Source organism: Epinephelus moara, chromosome 7 (genome assembly GCF_006386435.1).
Source record: "Epinephelus moara isolate mb chromosome 7, YSFRI_EMoa_1.0, whole genome shotgun sequence".
NCBI classification, from domain to species: domain Eukaryota; kingdom Metazoa; phylum Chordata; class Actinopteri; order Perciformes; family Serranidae; genus Epinephelus; species Epinephelus moara.
The window spans coordinates 13,661,791-13,679,249 of NC_065512.1; the positions used below are offsets into that span (position 1 = coordinate 13,661,791).

At 41.9% G+C, this 17,459-nt stretch overlaps 1 protein-coding gene across 3 annotated transcripts in view; it reads left to right on the plus strand.

Moving 5' to 3' along the window:
* fgf14 (fibroblast growth factor 14) overlaps positions 1-17,459 on the plus strand; it is a 171,090-nt gene that overhangs the window by 26,121 nt on the left and 127,510 nt on the right. The window lies entirely within an intron of this gene.

The window sequence follows — 17,459 nt, forward strand, 5'->3', positions numbered from 1 at the left end:
AGAAGATTGATGCATAGCTGTTGATCTACAGTGACACCGAAATCTTCTCTTCTCTTCTCTTCTCTTCTCTTCTCTTCTCTTCTCTTCTCTTCTCTTCTCTTCTCTTTGAAAGCAATAAGTTAGGCTGCATTTCTGTGTGAAATACAATCTTAAGTACAGGTGGTCTGGTAGCTCAACCCAATCATCTGAATAAAGTGCTAGCATCGTACATTTTTGCAAACCATTACGTTATATTTACACGTTATTTTGTATGTTATGAGATACACTGAAACTTTATGTTTTTTTAACATTGCCGTGGTTGGTTCGGTTTATGCCCGGAACACACTACACGATATCAGCCCTATTATAGCCAGCACAGTGTCGTACGGTGTCGGCTCCTGAATGACAAAAGGCCAAAACACACCGGCGGTGTCATATGACGGCGGCGTCAACACACACAAAAAGTGTTGCGCTGCAGGGCGTCAACCGGATTTCTATTGCACACTCCAGTCTGCTAGGCTGGGAAGTACAAAATAGCACTTTTTCAAGGGCGGCAACGCTGGAAAAATAGGACAATAGCGTAAAGTGCCGCGGTGCGTCACGTCGACGCGCCTTGAGCCGCCGCCGGTGCGGGTTTGTAAATAGAAAATAATGGGGGCGGCTGTTTTGACGCGCGTCGTATGCCGCCGGTGTGTTTTGGCCTAAAGAGCGTCACACACGATTATCCATCGTTTCATCTTGTGTTCGTGACAGTGTGTCATAGTAGACGATAACCAACGCCACGTCTGGGACATCTCATAATGTTCCAACAGAAAGTCTAGCATGTTTGATTTTCTTTTTGTCATTCACGACTTCTCCCGTCACAGCCGTCACCTTGACCAAAAGAAAGACACCCCAACCTTTTAGATATTTCCTCTAGGGACGTTACCACAACAGAGTAAAAAGGGAAAAATGATGGCATGAAACAGCAGAGGCACTTTAGCAACCTGGTGAGTACTGCCATTAGCATCAAGCTAGCAAACAATGTTACTTCTTCATAATGGAGAGGGACACTAAGTAATAAAATTAGTGTTACTTTTTGATCCACTCCCATTTGTCTTGATAAAGTTAATGCATCGCGCCATCATGTCAAACTCAACACTTCCTGCATCTGTATAAAATTAAAAGCCCCTTATAACTTTAGTTGAGCGAATCCCTTCATTTTATAAAAAGGCTTTTATTGTGAAACATTTGCAGGAACTTGTTGTGGAGGATTCAATGACTTTACGTTACTACAGCAACATTTCAGCTGGCACATGAACAGACACAGTGACTGAAATAATAGTATTAATAATAAAAATAGGACAAGAATAACCCAATGACATCACACATGTTGTGAAATACGACTGGGGATGACTGATGTGGACCATCGTGTAGTGTCTGTTGCCCAAGTCAAGGCACGATTTTATGACTCCACAATAGTGTAATCTGACATAGTGACTGTTGGAGCAGACAAAAATGTTGTGTAGTGTGAACCATGCATTGGGCACAAAAACCACTCAGTCATTGTTAGGAAATGATCATGTTTTCGCAGCCCAAAAAGCTGCTGAAAAACCACTGACAGGGCGCAACGAAACACCCGTGCTTAGAGCCAAAAGAGCCATTGAAAATACACTGATGGGTTGCTACAAAGCACCCACGTTTGGAGCCTTAAAAGCCGCTGGAAGAACATTAACAGGTCGCTACAAAGCACCCACAGTTGGAGCCTTAAAAGCCACTGGAAACACCGCTATGAATAGCTAAAAGACAACCAGCTTTCTGCCTGTTGGTCTTTCAGGTAATGCTCTGCAGTAGTCTGCAGTTTGGCACCTGTCTTGCTGAGGTGACACCATCCCCTCCATCCCTCGATGATAAAGCCAGCTCATATATTAAGTCACATTAGAATCGTTGATATGATACATATGAAACGTGGATATTTTGTTTGGAACGTATAAGGCCAGTATTTTCTTCTGGCAGGTGGGCTGGCCGGCTCTGTCCTACATGTTTATACACAGACTGGTGTAAGAACATGCACATGAGAGACATCCAGAGCTCTGTAAACCTGCCAACCCCACACAGCACACATTCATTTAATCTGCAGTCAGGCCTCAACACCTTACCCAACATGTGATGATGTAAGAATTGCTCTTTGTTAATGGCTAACAAAGTACTCACTTTGACAGACCTGCTCTTGTAGCAACAGAGTCACGATTCATCGCTACCAAGACCAAACATCAAGGCTGCCTTTTGTGTTGCTCTCAATAGACTCAACTCTCCTCAGAGTTTTCTTTATGTTTACTGGTGGAATAGTTATGTAACGGCTCAAAACCAATGTTGAAACACATTAGGTATTAACAAAATAGTGCGCTGTATCTAAGGGAGAGACTGAGAATCACCAGATGTGATGTGAAGACTGATTAATGCCTGTGCTGCTTGTAGACAAGTGGGAAGTGGGAAGTTTGTCACCCAAATTGGCCAGCATTTTCCCATCAATATACAGTGGCATTGTTACTCGTCTCCTGAACACTTGTTTGTTCAAAAATGACAATATTTACTCTGCCTTCTGTCTTGCAGCCATGCACGTGTTGAAGACGCTAGAAGAAGTAAAGAAGTAGGAGGTTAGATGGACAAGATTGTTGAGCACCTGTAGGTCCAGTCGTTGGTAGCAGGACTGCAGAATCTCTGTGTCATTTGCACAATTTGCACTTCTCTCCTTATTGCATATGCATTTCAGAGAGGATTATGCAAATAATAGGTAGGGCTTATGTTGATGGAGGTTGTGTATTCCGCTGGATTTACTAAGGTCATGCAATTAGTGATGGTCAATTTTGCACGGACATTTTTCCCCCTTTCAAGATCAGTTGTAAAAATAGCTCAGATTGGATTTGCCACAGGGTGGTAGTGGTTGGGAAATTAAATGTGAACTGTCCATTATTCAACAGAAACCTCAATGATGGCAGAGAAAATTCATAGGAGTCCTTGTTTAACAGCAGTAAAACTATGAAACTCTCAAACAACTTGTGCGGTATAATCCAAGGGTGCTTTCACGGTTCATTCGACACAGCAGTCCCACTCAGGTGTGCACCAAAACAACCAGACAGAGACCTTCTTGAAGAGGTGGTCTCGGTCCGGTTACAAACGAAATCTGGTGCGGTTCGTTTGTGGTGAGAACGTGTTCCAACGAATGATCTGAACCAACTGCAGTCACATGACACATTGTTTGGGTTAAACATGAGCATGTTACAGTCCTGGAGGATTATTAATGTGCACCTCCTCCTGTACTGCCTTAATATGCACATTCAGCACATCCAATGCATCAAAACATTGTTTTCTAGTTGGAGCCGCGCCTCGTTTTCAAACTGTATGGTTTGACTAAAATGAACAATGACAGCAATATAGTCCACGATGAGCAGCGCTAAAATCAACCTGCGTAGTTGTCCCTCCATTGTGACATTAGAAAGTGTCACATTTATCTTGCAAGTGTACTCTTCTTCAACGTTTGCTTTACTTCCTGGATTTTTCCCACATGGAAATTCTGACCAATCAAGAGCAGCTTTCTCACACAAGGCATTTGATCCCGTCTGCTTGTAAATGCTGCCGTGAGAACATGAATCAACTCTAGGCAATTATACAACTGTGTAACAAAATTAGTCCCTGATTCGGACCAATTCAGAAATTCAGTTTGAGCTCTTTTCAAAGCCAGACTCCATAAATAAAAACAGTGATTTTACCTCACTCAGTACAAGAGCTGCTGGTCTGTCACCGCATTGGTCAGGTTGGGTGTTTCTGTTATTGTGTGACTGTGGTTTGTCTGAACAAACCCTTTAAAACACCAAAGTTACACAGTAATACAAACAAACCATCTGATTGCAGTAGCAGTAGACCAGCAGCTCCCATGTTCTGCGAGGTAAAATTACCGTTTTTGTCACTGTAGTCTGGCTTTGAAGAGAGCTTAGATACGTTTAACTGTTCGGGTCCCTGTTGGAAAGGGCTGTCTGATTGGTATGTGACTGGATAAACAAAACTTGGATTAAACTGCATGAGTTGTATGAGTTTTTAAACAGTTTTTACACTCCACTTTCACTGTGGAGGCGAAAAACATTTTTCTTTGTATAGTTTAAAATAACACGGGGAGAGTTGTTGATGTATGGTCATTTGGAGGGTGAAGTATTCCTTTAAGAAAGATGTGTAGTACTAGATAACTAAAAATAAATGTATAAATATAACAAAAAAGCTTATTAGAAAGACAAATGTTAAGAGCAAACAAATGCTCCATGTCCTCCAAATTAAACGGCAAAATACAGTGTTAGTTCATGCCCTCAAGAACAACACATTTTCTGATCTGATGCCACTGGTGGCAGGACGGCATCGTTTATCAGTGCATTCCAAAACTGTTACAAACCATTGCTGAATCACTGATGCTGATGTTCTTCTTTGGTGAACTGTCTCTTTTGTGTTCATGAACTTCAGTGTGAACTTGATGCACACTTGCTTTGCGCCATTTCCCAGTAACGCTTGTCCGGAGTGCTTTTGTGGGAAACTCCTCTGTGTAATGGACATTTTTCTCTGCTGCATCATTAAGGCTTTACATGGTGCTTTAATGATGGTCCCTGAGCCTGTAGCAACCTCCCCGTGCAAGGATGATTTTGCAGTGTGAATGTGGGAGTGTGTTGTAACGCTACAGCACAGTGAGAGGGAGAAAAAGAGAGGTCTGGCCAAGGTGTTTCACAGTGCCTTGCCCAGGCATTAACCAAGGACCCTGGCTGAAGCTGTGTAAAAGTGAAATCCCTTTTTGCTGAGTAATTATATTCTGACAAACTCTCAGACCTAAGCTTACAGAAATATGTTGCTCATTTTCCTCCTCACGCCTTCCCTTCCCCACGGCTCCATCAGAGGATCTGATTAACACAGTATTGTTACATGACAGATTTATGATTCATGACCAGTGCGACCAATCTGCGACTTATTAACTGAATAGATTTTTTAAAATAAGTAAAAAGGAAAAGGAGCTGCCTGGCACACAGGATTTGCAGCAGTGACCGTAAATGCAGGGGAGGTACATTGGGCAGTATGTGATGTAGATAAATGCCACTGCTAGCTTTAACCATGTCCTTTGCCAAAGTTTTACATAAACCCAAGCTGGTTGGTTCCTTTTCAGTATTATGATGATGCATACCAAATGTCTTTGCGGACATGGTCTAACTTTACTCAGATTTCTATTGGATCAGACCTGCTAGGTTTATGAGGTTAATGCACCTTCTCCTACACTAAGGGTTAAGTACGTTCAGCCTATTAGTCGAATGTTAATCTCTCCCAAAATCAAAAGTGCATGTTTTTCCTGTTACCTGTGGTACTATTTATGAATCTAGATTGTTTTGGTGTGAGTTGCCGGGTGTTGGAGATATCGGCAGCAGAGATGTTGGTGATGTTGACTTGTGGTACTCAAAGATGTAAACTACTAGATCTAAACTATCTGAACTACATTTGAAAAACATTACAGCAGTGTCTGTTTTCAGAGATCATTGCCCCTTGGTCCGGAAAACACATTCTCACTCCGACCTTGTCACATATCAACATTTGGTCATGGACTTTCCACGTCCAGATACGATGTGGAAGGTACCCTGGGTGCGTTGGTTGTTGACCTTCTGGGACACCGTGTCATCTTCTGTCTGTTACATGCATTGTCTTCTTTCAAAATACACTTCTGTTTGCAGAGGAAATTTACTGCTTATATACAGTCTCTTTCAAAATAAAAGCACTATGTTGGTAAAACACTTTGAATTCACTTTTTTTTTCCTTCAACAACAAACGCACATGGTTGGGTTGAGAAAAGAAGATCAGGTTTTGGCTTTAGAATCTTACGGGATGCGAACACTGCTCTCTCGAGTGAAAGCCGGTGTTTGTTGGGCCCAACCACCATTAAACTATAACGGCGACCGGCCACATATCATGCCGACATTAAAGGACGTCTTTTTCGTCTGCGTCTGATTCTGGAAATCACTTCCCAAGTGCTGGATTTCAACGACTTCAGAGTGAGACTGGGTTTGTCCATAGGGTAAGGGTCAGGGTTACACCTTGCTACTTAAAAGTTGAAATACGTCTTTACATATAATGAATAAAGTAAATAAAGTGGATTATTGCTACATTTGGTCTCATGTTTATTCACTACAACATTGTTTCTAGCAAGAAACAAATAACCGTCGTGTTAGTGGGTTTGTCTTGAACTGGGGGTGAGCCCAAGATAATCCACAGACCCTGTTGTGAGCAGTTTTATCTAGGAATTCTTTTCTTTCTCCCGAACTACACCAGACAGCTGTATCACCGTGCAGAAGGAAGTGTGCATCTACTCATGGACGAGAGGCTTGTGCTCATGACAGCATGAGATGTAAGCCTAAGCATTAATGATGTCCTCCTCAGCTGAGTGGTGGCTAAGAGGCACTAGGTGAGCTAGCGGTAGATTGCTCGGTGTAGTTCGGAAGAAAGAAAATTGTTCCCAAGTTATACTGCCCAGAACACAGTCTGAGTCACCACCAGGTCATGATTTTTGCTCAGAGACATTGCTATTGAGTTTTTCAAACTTTTTTTTGGCTCCTTTGAGCACCACAAGCTGAATGACATCCAGTTCCATCATTTCGAGAGAAAGCGGACATCTCTACAGCCGATATCTCAACACTTGACAACTCACACCTAAACAGTCTAGACTGATAAATAAAACTTCAGGTAAGAGGAAAAATATGTATAAAAGTAACTTTTAAAAGGAATTTATCTCTATTATTTTGAAATATTAAAAACCATGAATGAATAATAAAACATGTTAATGAAAAATGGATTGTAAAAACCATCTGGAGCACAAAGACACAATTTTTTTGAGTCTATTAATGCAAGGACAATACTCACGGCTCGATGAACAATCAGCATCCAAATTATGTTTCCTCCCAGTTCTGTCTTAATTTCAGTACGAGAAGCATTTTCAGAAATGTGTTTGCCACAGATGAAAACATTTAGTGTAATTTGCAGTAAACAGTGTCTGTGCTGCAGGAAATATCACTTTTAGATTTTAGGGCACAACAAATCATTGAGAAAATCAAGTTAAATCTATTCGCCTATTGTATTATATATTCCTTGTAATTTAGTGCATTAGCAATATTTGGCTTTTTTTATGACCCTTCTCCTGAGCTGAGCTTCTCGGGCAACTCATCTGGTCCAGGCAGTATTAACACCATCGAGCTTCACCACTCAACTATATATATTTTTAGGTTGTAGGTTATGGATGGCTGAACTTTGGAAGGAAGTGTTGAGTGAATGTGTTCACAGCTTGAGATGAAGCATGACCTCAAAAGGTAAACTATGCAGCGAAAGTGAAAGTAAAAGCCAATTGTAGATTCACTCTTGTTTGGCATTTTGCCTCGCTATATTTGCTACAGTTTGGCAGTATATCTTTAAAGCAAGTCCCAGGAACAGCTCCAGGCTTTGAAGCCAATTTGACATGGTGGTCAAACTAGAATTCAAACTTTTTGGTCGACATCTATAAATCATTGCATACTGTGAGAGTCTCCACAAAATGACTTATTTCACATGCAGAATTTCATCCATTTGATTCAATAACATTTTGAAAGTCCCCATTCAAGTTAGTGGAGCGCTAACCTGGAAGTTAGAAACTTAGCTGGCAAAAGTCTCTAGTGGACTTGCTCTATGAGCCCAAAGATATGGAAGATACAGATAATTTGACACACAGAAGTTTGAGATTTTTGGCTTTATGCATCTCTGAGCTGGCCTGGAAATCCAGACCCAAATCTAGAAAGATTTAGGGTCTGGCCATGAGTAATGAAAATGGCCCAACTCGAGGGGCGGCACCAAGCATGCATTTGTAAATATCACTGCACACAATTGGATAACACTACGACCAATCAGAACAATACATGGGGTGACGTATCCAGAGCTTAGCTACCAGCGGAGCGAACTGGTAGATTAGACTCTTGCCATATCCGATCAGCAAAACCGCAAAAACGTCCGTCTTGCAAAGGAAAGACTCGAGCGCCGTCTTCTGTTCCTCTTTTAGAGAAAAAGCCAAGTCTAACTCGTTCATTGTAGCCGTTTCAAACAACTGGTGTTCATCCGTAGCCATCTTGCAATGTTTACTGACTGATTCCGGACTTCGTCGTTGCAGCGCTGTCGTCATCTGTTTAGCTCGCCTCTGGCCCGCCTATATCAGATACACCGTTGTGATTGGTGCAGCTCGGTTTCATGGGCATAGGTAATGAGCATCATTACTGATTGCCAGAGTGACTCGCTGAGCAAATTTAAATTGTGCTCCCGCGAGAACACTGAATTTCCAGGGTATCTCTGAGCATCTTTCAAAGGAATACATGGCGCCCTGCATCCATCGCTGTATCCAGTTTTCTTTAAACATCCATGCTTTAAAGGCGCAACATGGGCGATAGACTTACTGTCATAACTCTACAAATGTCAACAGGAAAGTTTGACAGAATCTCATTTCTTTGTTAGTTAAACTGACACTTTTGTGACCATGTGAATGAAAACGTAGTTTGTTTATACTAGCCTCAATAGGACACATTAAACAAGGGTACGTTCATGACTCGGCATACTTTCAAAAGTCTGAATAAGTACGAAGAAGACTACCAGTGTTGTTAATGGTAGCGAATATATTTACCAATTTACCACTCCATTGAGTTTATGTATATCTGGTGTTGGAATGTTTATGGTGTAACAGAGAACCTGAGATAAAAATTGAAACCATCCATCCCTCTTAGTATTTGCCCTTATACACACTGTAATTGAAACTTTGTGGTTTCTTCAGGATCTCCTGTGCACTTAGGGAAACTGAATATAACATTACACTGCTGACCTAATTATCTGACCTCCCCGTGCTATTCATCTTTGTGATATATCCGCATGACTTCCAAGGAGATCAATAGGGAAGCAACCATACAAGCTCTCACAGTGGAGAATACTATAATATTCTACACTAGATGTACTGATTTGCTAGATGAAGTTACCTCATATTGAACAGTCCATTCATGGAATTGTATATAATCCTCTGACAGTAAATTGAGACGGAAGAATAATGGCATGTACTCGAAGTTAATGTTGCTTTAAGTGTAAAATAATAGTGTGTGCATTATCCTCACTGTGTACATTAGAGTGTTAAATTTAGTACAAGAGGGGTGTTGGGGTAGGAGATCGGTTTCCCAGTGAGGCAGAGTAGGGCAAATGAGAAAGGTGAAGAGTCACATGACAGATTGACAGAAAGAGGAGTGTTTGCTCACAATCAATGAAGCAAAGAGTCAAATTTTTGTCAGAGTATCTTGACAGCTCACAGAGGTCACTGCCCTGCTTGTGGTGTAAAGGGAGATCTGTATTCAATCCCGGCTATTGATACAGTTGTGGACAAAAGCAGCACCTGTGCGCTGTTCAAAGCCTCTCATAATAAAGTGGAGAGTCCTAAATCGCTGGCCTAGAGCAGTGATGGATACACTGTGGCGAGAAGCGATCACTTGTGAAATGTCATAGAGTATGAATGCCTCTGCAGGTAAATTAATGTTGTCACGGGACGGCTTCTTTGGAGTTATTGGAGCTGACAAATCTCTGTGCTCAAGATAATAATTGTTTGATAGTGCTTTGCAGCACATGAAAGGGTATGGTCATTAGGGCTGGGCTGGTGTAAAATGTTTCAAACCGGTTTGATATTAAGGGCCGGACTGTACCGGACCAGTATACAGAATTTTTTTGCTGTCTTCCTACATTTGTAATGTTACTTTTAAAAACAGCAAAGGAGTAGAATTAATGCAATTATATGATAACATGAAACACATGTGGATGGTTCTGGTGCCATGAATATAATTGAGTTCTATTGAGTAGTGTGTTCTCTGGCTTTAATGTGCTTTGTACTTGTTTTGTATACTAGTTCGTTTTATTGGCATCTTGTTTTCTCTAACCAACTCGTGTGATTGATTGATCTGACTGATGTATCTGTCTCCCCAGGGCATTCAACACGTTTGTTGTTCACTTGCCTTTCTGTTGCTATAAAACTTGAAAGAGCAGGGCTGTTGGCTGACTACATGCTTGGTTTATGTCTTGTATTGACTACATATTGTATGTCTTTACTAGTGCAGAACATAGACACAAGTCAATAGTGTAACCTCTCTTTGTTTCCTTTGTGTGTGTCAGGCTGTTCTCATTTACTGTTTGTACTTAAGCCTACAAAAAAGTAATTTACTATCATGTACTATATTCACTATGTAATCTTGAACCATGAGGCTGTGAGCTATGCGTTCCAGGCTGCCTGCCATCATATGATGGGAGCAAAGCAGGACGTTGGGCCACATAGTAAGAAGATCAACAAAGTACCGGTAGGGAGAAAGTCTAGGCGGTGGAAAGGTCACCCAAAACGGGGACTGTCTATTGTTCTGATGGCCTGTAATTCCGAAGCCCCAGTAGTCTAAAAACATGTCCCACTGGACCAAAGGCCAGTTTGTACGACAGCCCATTATCCCAAAAAGCAATGCCCATTGTTTCGAAGGGCCGTTTCTCCAACGACACTCTCCAAAACAGAAGCACATGGATAGTTATTATGCAGAATGACGTCATCAGACCTTCTGACAACTGTGAAGGAATGACCTGCCCCACTCTGCCTCTGATTGGCTAGTACTTGTTGCTTTCATGGGTTGGGTTATTTAGGTTTAGGCATGAGGAGTGGGATTGGTTAAGGTTAGAATAAGAATATCAGGGCATGATAATCCAAGGCGGGTCATGCCTTCGCCCCAGTAGGAAGGTCTGATAACATCATTCTGCATAATGATTAGTAGGCCATTTGGAGCAATGGACGGTTCCTTATGGGATGGACAATGGGACATTTTTCTGAATACTGATGCTTTGGAATTATAGGCCATCTAAGCAACGGCATGGCACCCAAACAAAGACAGGACTTTAACCCAGGAGACAAGGGTTTGTGTCCTGTGTGAAACCCAAAGTCTGCATTGACTTATTTTGAGTTACATATGTGTGTAATATTGCATCGTCACGTCATCACATCATGTTGACGCCCAACCATGATTCTTTTCCAAAACTTTAGCTGTAGGAGTGCTAATTCGTGAGGTACAACACATACAGTGTGCATAACCTTTTGTAAGATACCATAGAAACCATTATACGAGGATACATCTTTTATCCATGTATGTGTGAGCTCTGACATGGTGCATATTTGCACAAGACTGTATCATTGGGTATTTGAATGCTACCTTGACATGATTCTTGGCCTTTTTAAGCCAACAGTCTAATCCTCCGCAGCCTCCGCGGTAGGCTCCTTATCTCCCTCTTATCTGTTTGTGGTGCACTTTATTTCCTTTTCCTCCTCCTCCTGCTGTATCACTTTTCCCTGCAAGGGCGACATTGGCTCCCCTAGACCTGCTCCAAAATGACCTGTCAGTAAAATCTGATCCTTTTTAGAATGAGCCGGACTGGTCTTTTGCATGCCAAAGTCTCAATGATGGGGGCCAAATGTCCTCCCGGTGCCCTCTAACGCACCACGGCAGCAAGAAAAGGTCTCCTAATATCTCCACAGTAACTCTAGATTCTGTTGACACTGACAAAGAAGGTTGCGACAGAGCAGGGGGTGCATGCATTTCTCGCTAACCAAATCAGCAGTCTTTTTGAGCAGTGAGAATAGAGTTGGAATGGGAATGCGCAACAATCATGGATCAATGCGCACAAGAGCAAAATATGCCAGATCTGAGACTTTATAATAGAATGAGCATTGACAGGGAAGCTGAGCCTTGGCCACTCTTGAACCGTCTCGATCCGAGAGAAAAAAAAGGACAGTCATCACGTTTTGTCCCAGACGGACAGATTGTTGAGAAAAGGACAAAAGTTCGACACAAGACATTTAATCTGTGCTTTATTATTCAGGCCTTTTTGTGTAGCGCAGTAGAGAAGTGTTTCACAGTTCTAAAACTGTTAATTATTAAATTTGACTGTCTAGCAGCTTGAATGGCCTTAAAATGACTAAGGAACATGCAGGTTCGTCAGATACGCTGCGTGCTCGCTCCACAGTTGAGACAACAAGCTGCTCCATCACCATTAATCCAATTTAATGTCACTTTTTCAGGTTAATGTTGCTGGAGTAATCGTTTTTACTATTGTGGGTTTTTCATTCTGAGCATTTTTTACACTTCTGTGACTACAATAGCTGAAACAAAATATCTGCCAGTGATGATCTAAAATGAGCACTGAGTCAACTGCTGTTTTCTCGCTAATGCTATTAAAGGTTTGAAGTTTTTATTATGAAAACACTTACAGCATAAATAATGCGCAGGGTGCTTGTCATCTAATGTTATCACCAACAATCTCAGCTCATACGTACCGTTGTCGTCGTGTTCGTGGCCCACCCATCCGCACGGGTCCGGGCTAAATCCACTTGTCAGATTTACTGATTCGCGCTGGTCCTTATTTGATTATCCCATTGATGTGAGATGTTGGCAGCAACGTTGATGGCGAGGAAAGGTAAGAGTAACTGACAAGGACACGCGGCGAAGAACCAAGGTCCTTGTGTCACATACACCCTGCACCACGCCACTCCTTGCTGCTGAGCTCCTCAGAAAACTGCCTTCTCAGACTCTCTGTATTAATATGTGTTTTGAGCTGATCTTATTAGAAGTGCTGGGATAAAAATAGATTGAGCAACACACCACTGAACACTATCATAGTATGTATTAATAAAGGGGAAAGTGGAAGACAGGACACCTGAGGGTTAATGGTATTGTAGTAAAACGACAACATAAGCAAAAAAAGCCATCAGTGTAGTGAGGCGCCAGATATGCATGTTGTCATTTAACAAGACTCCTTGTAGTTTATACATGTGAGCTCATGATGAAATATGTTTGTTGCAAAATATAAAATGCATTCAAGTGAATTGTTATTGTCTTTAGAGTGTTTTCAGAGGTCTGTAATGGTGCTATCCTTCGTCATAAATATGTCTGCTGCTGTCAAATCACGTTCCCAAGCATTAACTGAGTTGACAAATTAAAGCTGCCTCAGTGTTTAATCCAATGACACACAACACAAGGTATTCGTGACCCAGTAAATATGAACGTGACTGATATATGTTGTGTGGACGGTCTGCAGTCTCGCCGGTTTATCCACATTATGTCATGGCGAGAGAGGGATCACGGCCTATTTATGGTTCAGTATATCACATAGAGGATAGAGAGCCATACATCCAGGCCCTTTTCTTATTGCCCTGTGGTATAACGTGATGTATAGTGGGAGACAACATACTGATGGCCACATGCAGCCATTGCTCTGAGCTTCACTACATAGAAAATACTCTCGGCTCTTCTGACGGGATGACATGAAGGGTGGATTTGTGGTCTTCATCCCTTTGGATGATAAATATGTCGTCAAAAAAACATTACTTGTGTAGTTAAAGGTCTGATCTAATTCTGAATTAAGTGAATATTAGTATAAGCATTAATAAAAGCAAAACAATAGACTTCATCATTTATATTTGCCAACATTCTCACAATGATAATGCTAACAGTGTTTGGCAGGTATAATGTTAACTATTTTAGCCTGTAAGCATGATAATAACAACTAAATATCACTAAACAAAGTACAGGTGAGGCTGAATGTCCTTGGTTATCTCAGCCAGACATAGGCCTGGAGAGGATATAATGTTTGGCTGTGTGTGTGTGCGTGTATTTGGCTCGAACTAGTCTCAAATATTACTGGACAAATTAGGCTAATATTTTGTTTGCACTGTTTTGACTGTACGCTCAAAATCCTGCGTGGTTGCTGTGACTTACAGTTGTTGAAAAACCTGTTACATTATACACTGGCCGTTAGGGGCCTTAAGTCTTTCGGTAATCAGCTCGGCTAAAACCAGCAAGCCTTACCAACTCTGTTGCAGGACAGATTTTGGCCTCCGTTGTGGCTCAAAATCTGACATTCATAGAAAAGTTTGGTCTTGTTTTGAACCAGAGCATCTGCAGATTATTTCCATATCTGATATGTTACGATCCACTGAAGTTAGGCATGACAAGAGATGAAGAAATCGCCATTTCTTTGTCATCTTCACCACGATTTTGACTGCAAGGGAGCCATGAGGAACTATTCCACCAGGCGCTGATGCGCGGCATTCCAGCTGCCAAATCTGCTGCCCAGTTTTATTACATACACCGCACGGCATCAAAATACACCGGGAACATTTCAGAAGCGACGGGTTTTGCCTGCCTCGTTTAGTAAACTTACAGATTTTGTTAATGTGGTCATTTTTCTTGATATTTGTACTTCTACCCGAAATGAATAGGTTACGTAGTTTAATGTTGTTGAATTGTCTACAGTGGATTTGATCAGCTTGGACAGCTGCCTGGTGGAGATCTGCGCTCTGCCAAGTGCACTTTTCCATTAAGGTGTATTAAGTCATACACCTTGACCTGATGGTGGTGCTAGATGAAGAGTCAAGGGACCCCCAAATTTAAGATGAGTAATCCTCTGGGGTCCATAGACGTCTGTGCAAAAAATCATCGTAATCCATTCAATGACTGAGATGAAAGTTTGGACCAAACTGACATTGCCTTCCCTGGAGCCATGCTGCTAGCATAAATCACACAGCTACTCCTTCCAAGGATTGGGTGTGACAGCACCACAAATTTGATAAACTTTGAATGCCTTAAAAAGGTCCAAAACAATGATAAGACATTACTTTTCTTTAATGCCAGTTGGCATTTGTCTTTGTGTTGATGTAAGTAAACACTGCAGTAAAAAGTAGTGCAGCGACAAGAAGGAAAGCCCTGCTGGCTTCACTCCCACCAACATAACTCTGGTCAAATGAATGCACGGCTAAGCTGGAGGCACTGTGGTGCATTCCCAGTTTGGATGTGATGGTAAATAGTCTGTCTCATATTATGAATGTTACAGCAACAGAAGGGTGTTTGGACGAACCTGATCATTTCCGAAAACAACACTTAGCAGAATAAGTGAATGCCAGTTGCCAGGAGAAAATTTTGGCATCGTTAGTTTCTGCCAACCATGAATACCTTACTTTTTTGCTTTCAAACGAATCATATCCAAGTTTCTAAAATGACATAGCTGACTTTTTCTGGAGGTGAATGGTGTGACACTTTGGTGACATCCCTGCCAAGTAACAGATTGCTGTTCGAGACCAACAAACAACAAAACTGGTTGTGATTTAGTGAGTCATTGCTGTGTTTCCAGTGACTTTGTAGGCACCAAACGTGGGTGTTTTGTAGCGACCCTTTGCTGTGTTCCCTGCGGCTGTTTTAGTGACCTGTCGCTGCTTTTCCAGCAGTTTTTTAGTCCTGAAAAGCTGTTGTTTTTACCGAGACATTGCTGCTTTTCCTGCTGGGATTGTGCCCCTGTTTGTGTATCTGTTTCATAAAAACCTGCAATTGTAACTGTTGTGTCTGTCGTTTATAGAAATGTACAATGTCAACATTTTTTTCTGGTGATTGGGTTGATAATCGAGCTCCTTGGCAGAAATCTGATGCATGATAAGATGTCACTGATTCCACAGATTCTTCAGCTGCACCGTCAGCTTGCAGTGCAGAGGCAGTTTACTGGCCAGTGAAGTTTCAGCTAGCAGGAGCAATAATTTAGAGTTACTGCTCCTGCAATGTTAAGAATGTTTAATCTTGTGAGTCTTTTTTTACAAAACAAGGTCACAGTTTCTGGGAGCAAAAGAGGCACAGTGGCTGCATAAAGATTACAAAACCAACACCATATGCTCCGTGTGAACTCGTGTCGAAAGGCCAAGCGATGACTTGCCACTTCAGTCTCTGTTCTAGAGGTTGTTTGGACTTAAATGGCTTTATGTGCAGAGGCCTTGGTTAAAACTGGAAAAACATTAACTATTCAGCAGTGTGTAATGTTTTAAAAAACACAGAACAATACAGTGAAATATTCATAATGGAATCGTCACGGCTCAGAAATGTGTTATTTATTGATGCAATACATGCAAAGGAAATTGGAGAGTGGTTATATGTGGACAAACATATATCCCTATAAAACAGGCTGCAGCTGGGAGAGGCTGCTGTGAAACCTGCGGAGCGTTTTAGCTGCCCTGGCCTTGTTTCTCACCGCACTCCCTGTCCCACATTATCCTTACAGTAGCCGGGCCACAGCTCCAGTGCTAGCTTGTTCTGTTTTTTTTTTGCTATCAGTGATGTTGCAGTTGTTAAAAGCTGTTTGTTTGTAGTCAGCCTGGGGAGACGTGACCTCTGGAGTTGATAACCGAGCGGCAAGTCCCACCTGCTCTCACACACAGACACAAGCAAGTGAGGTTGCACTTTGATGATATGATGACTTCTTTTTCAAGAATTCTCTGTCCTTCTCTGAACACTTTCCCCCCCTGTATTTTGGTGTTCCTAACCAGCCGAGTCAATCCCCCTGTGTGGTTATCTCAATGAATGAATTCACTACTGCTGTCACAGCAGAGGGCGAGCTACAGGTATAGCAGGTGTTAGGTGCGTGCATGTTTGTGTGTGTGTGTGTGTGTGTGTGACTGGAGTACAGAAGAAATGCTGACACGCGGGAAGTCAAACTGTTAAGGGTGTTTCTCTGAAAGCTGTGGTTGTGCATGCACGTTTGTGTGTGTGTGTGTGTTCCCGTGTTCAAGGATTCACTTGTTTTTATTCCACCCGTGTGTTTTTGCCTGTACTCACCTGGGATTCATTCAACACCTCGACGCCTTTGTCGAGTCCAGCCTCATCCAGGGTGACCTGTACAGGAACAAAAGATCTCTCCCACGACATATTACTCACACACATTTGCACATGTTTGTGCATGCACACACACAAACCCAGTGCCCTGCTTTTCACTTCTAATTGGAGTGCTATTGTTTCCCACCTGGAGTCAAGTCTACACTTGTTTGTGCTGTGGAAATAATAGATGTAATTGAGTCTGGGTCATTAATGTGCGAGTACAGTATGTGTATATATGTGTGTGTGTGTCTTTGTATGACTCACAGATAAAATCTAAATGCATTATTGTCGCTTTAACAGCATATCCTTTTCCTCTCGTACCACATTTGCTGCCGTTAAGTCTGAATGGAGCTCTGTGTTGTTGCCTGATGTTTCTCTCAATGCTATACTAGTATTCCATAAGGAACAGCGAGCACTTTAAAATAATCTATTTTTTCCGCATTCAAAACACACATCAAATAAAGCGAGCTTTGTAATACAGCACTCATGGCAAGTTTGTTAAAGAGTGTATATGTGTGCATGCATGTGTGTGTTTGGTGGGCTGCGCTGACCCAGTACAGTTGAATACAGTACAACAGCTGTTGCTTGCACTCTGTCCTTTTAAATTTATAATGGTTTTAACCCCCCGTCTTTAGAACATGGAGCAGGAAGCACTTTTTATGCCTGTTGTGGGTATGGACGCATGGTATAGCAGGCTTTTAAGTTAACAGTAAGGACGTGATGGGC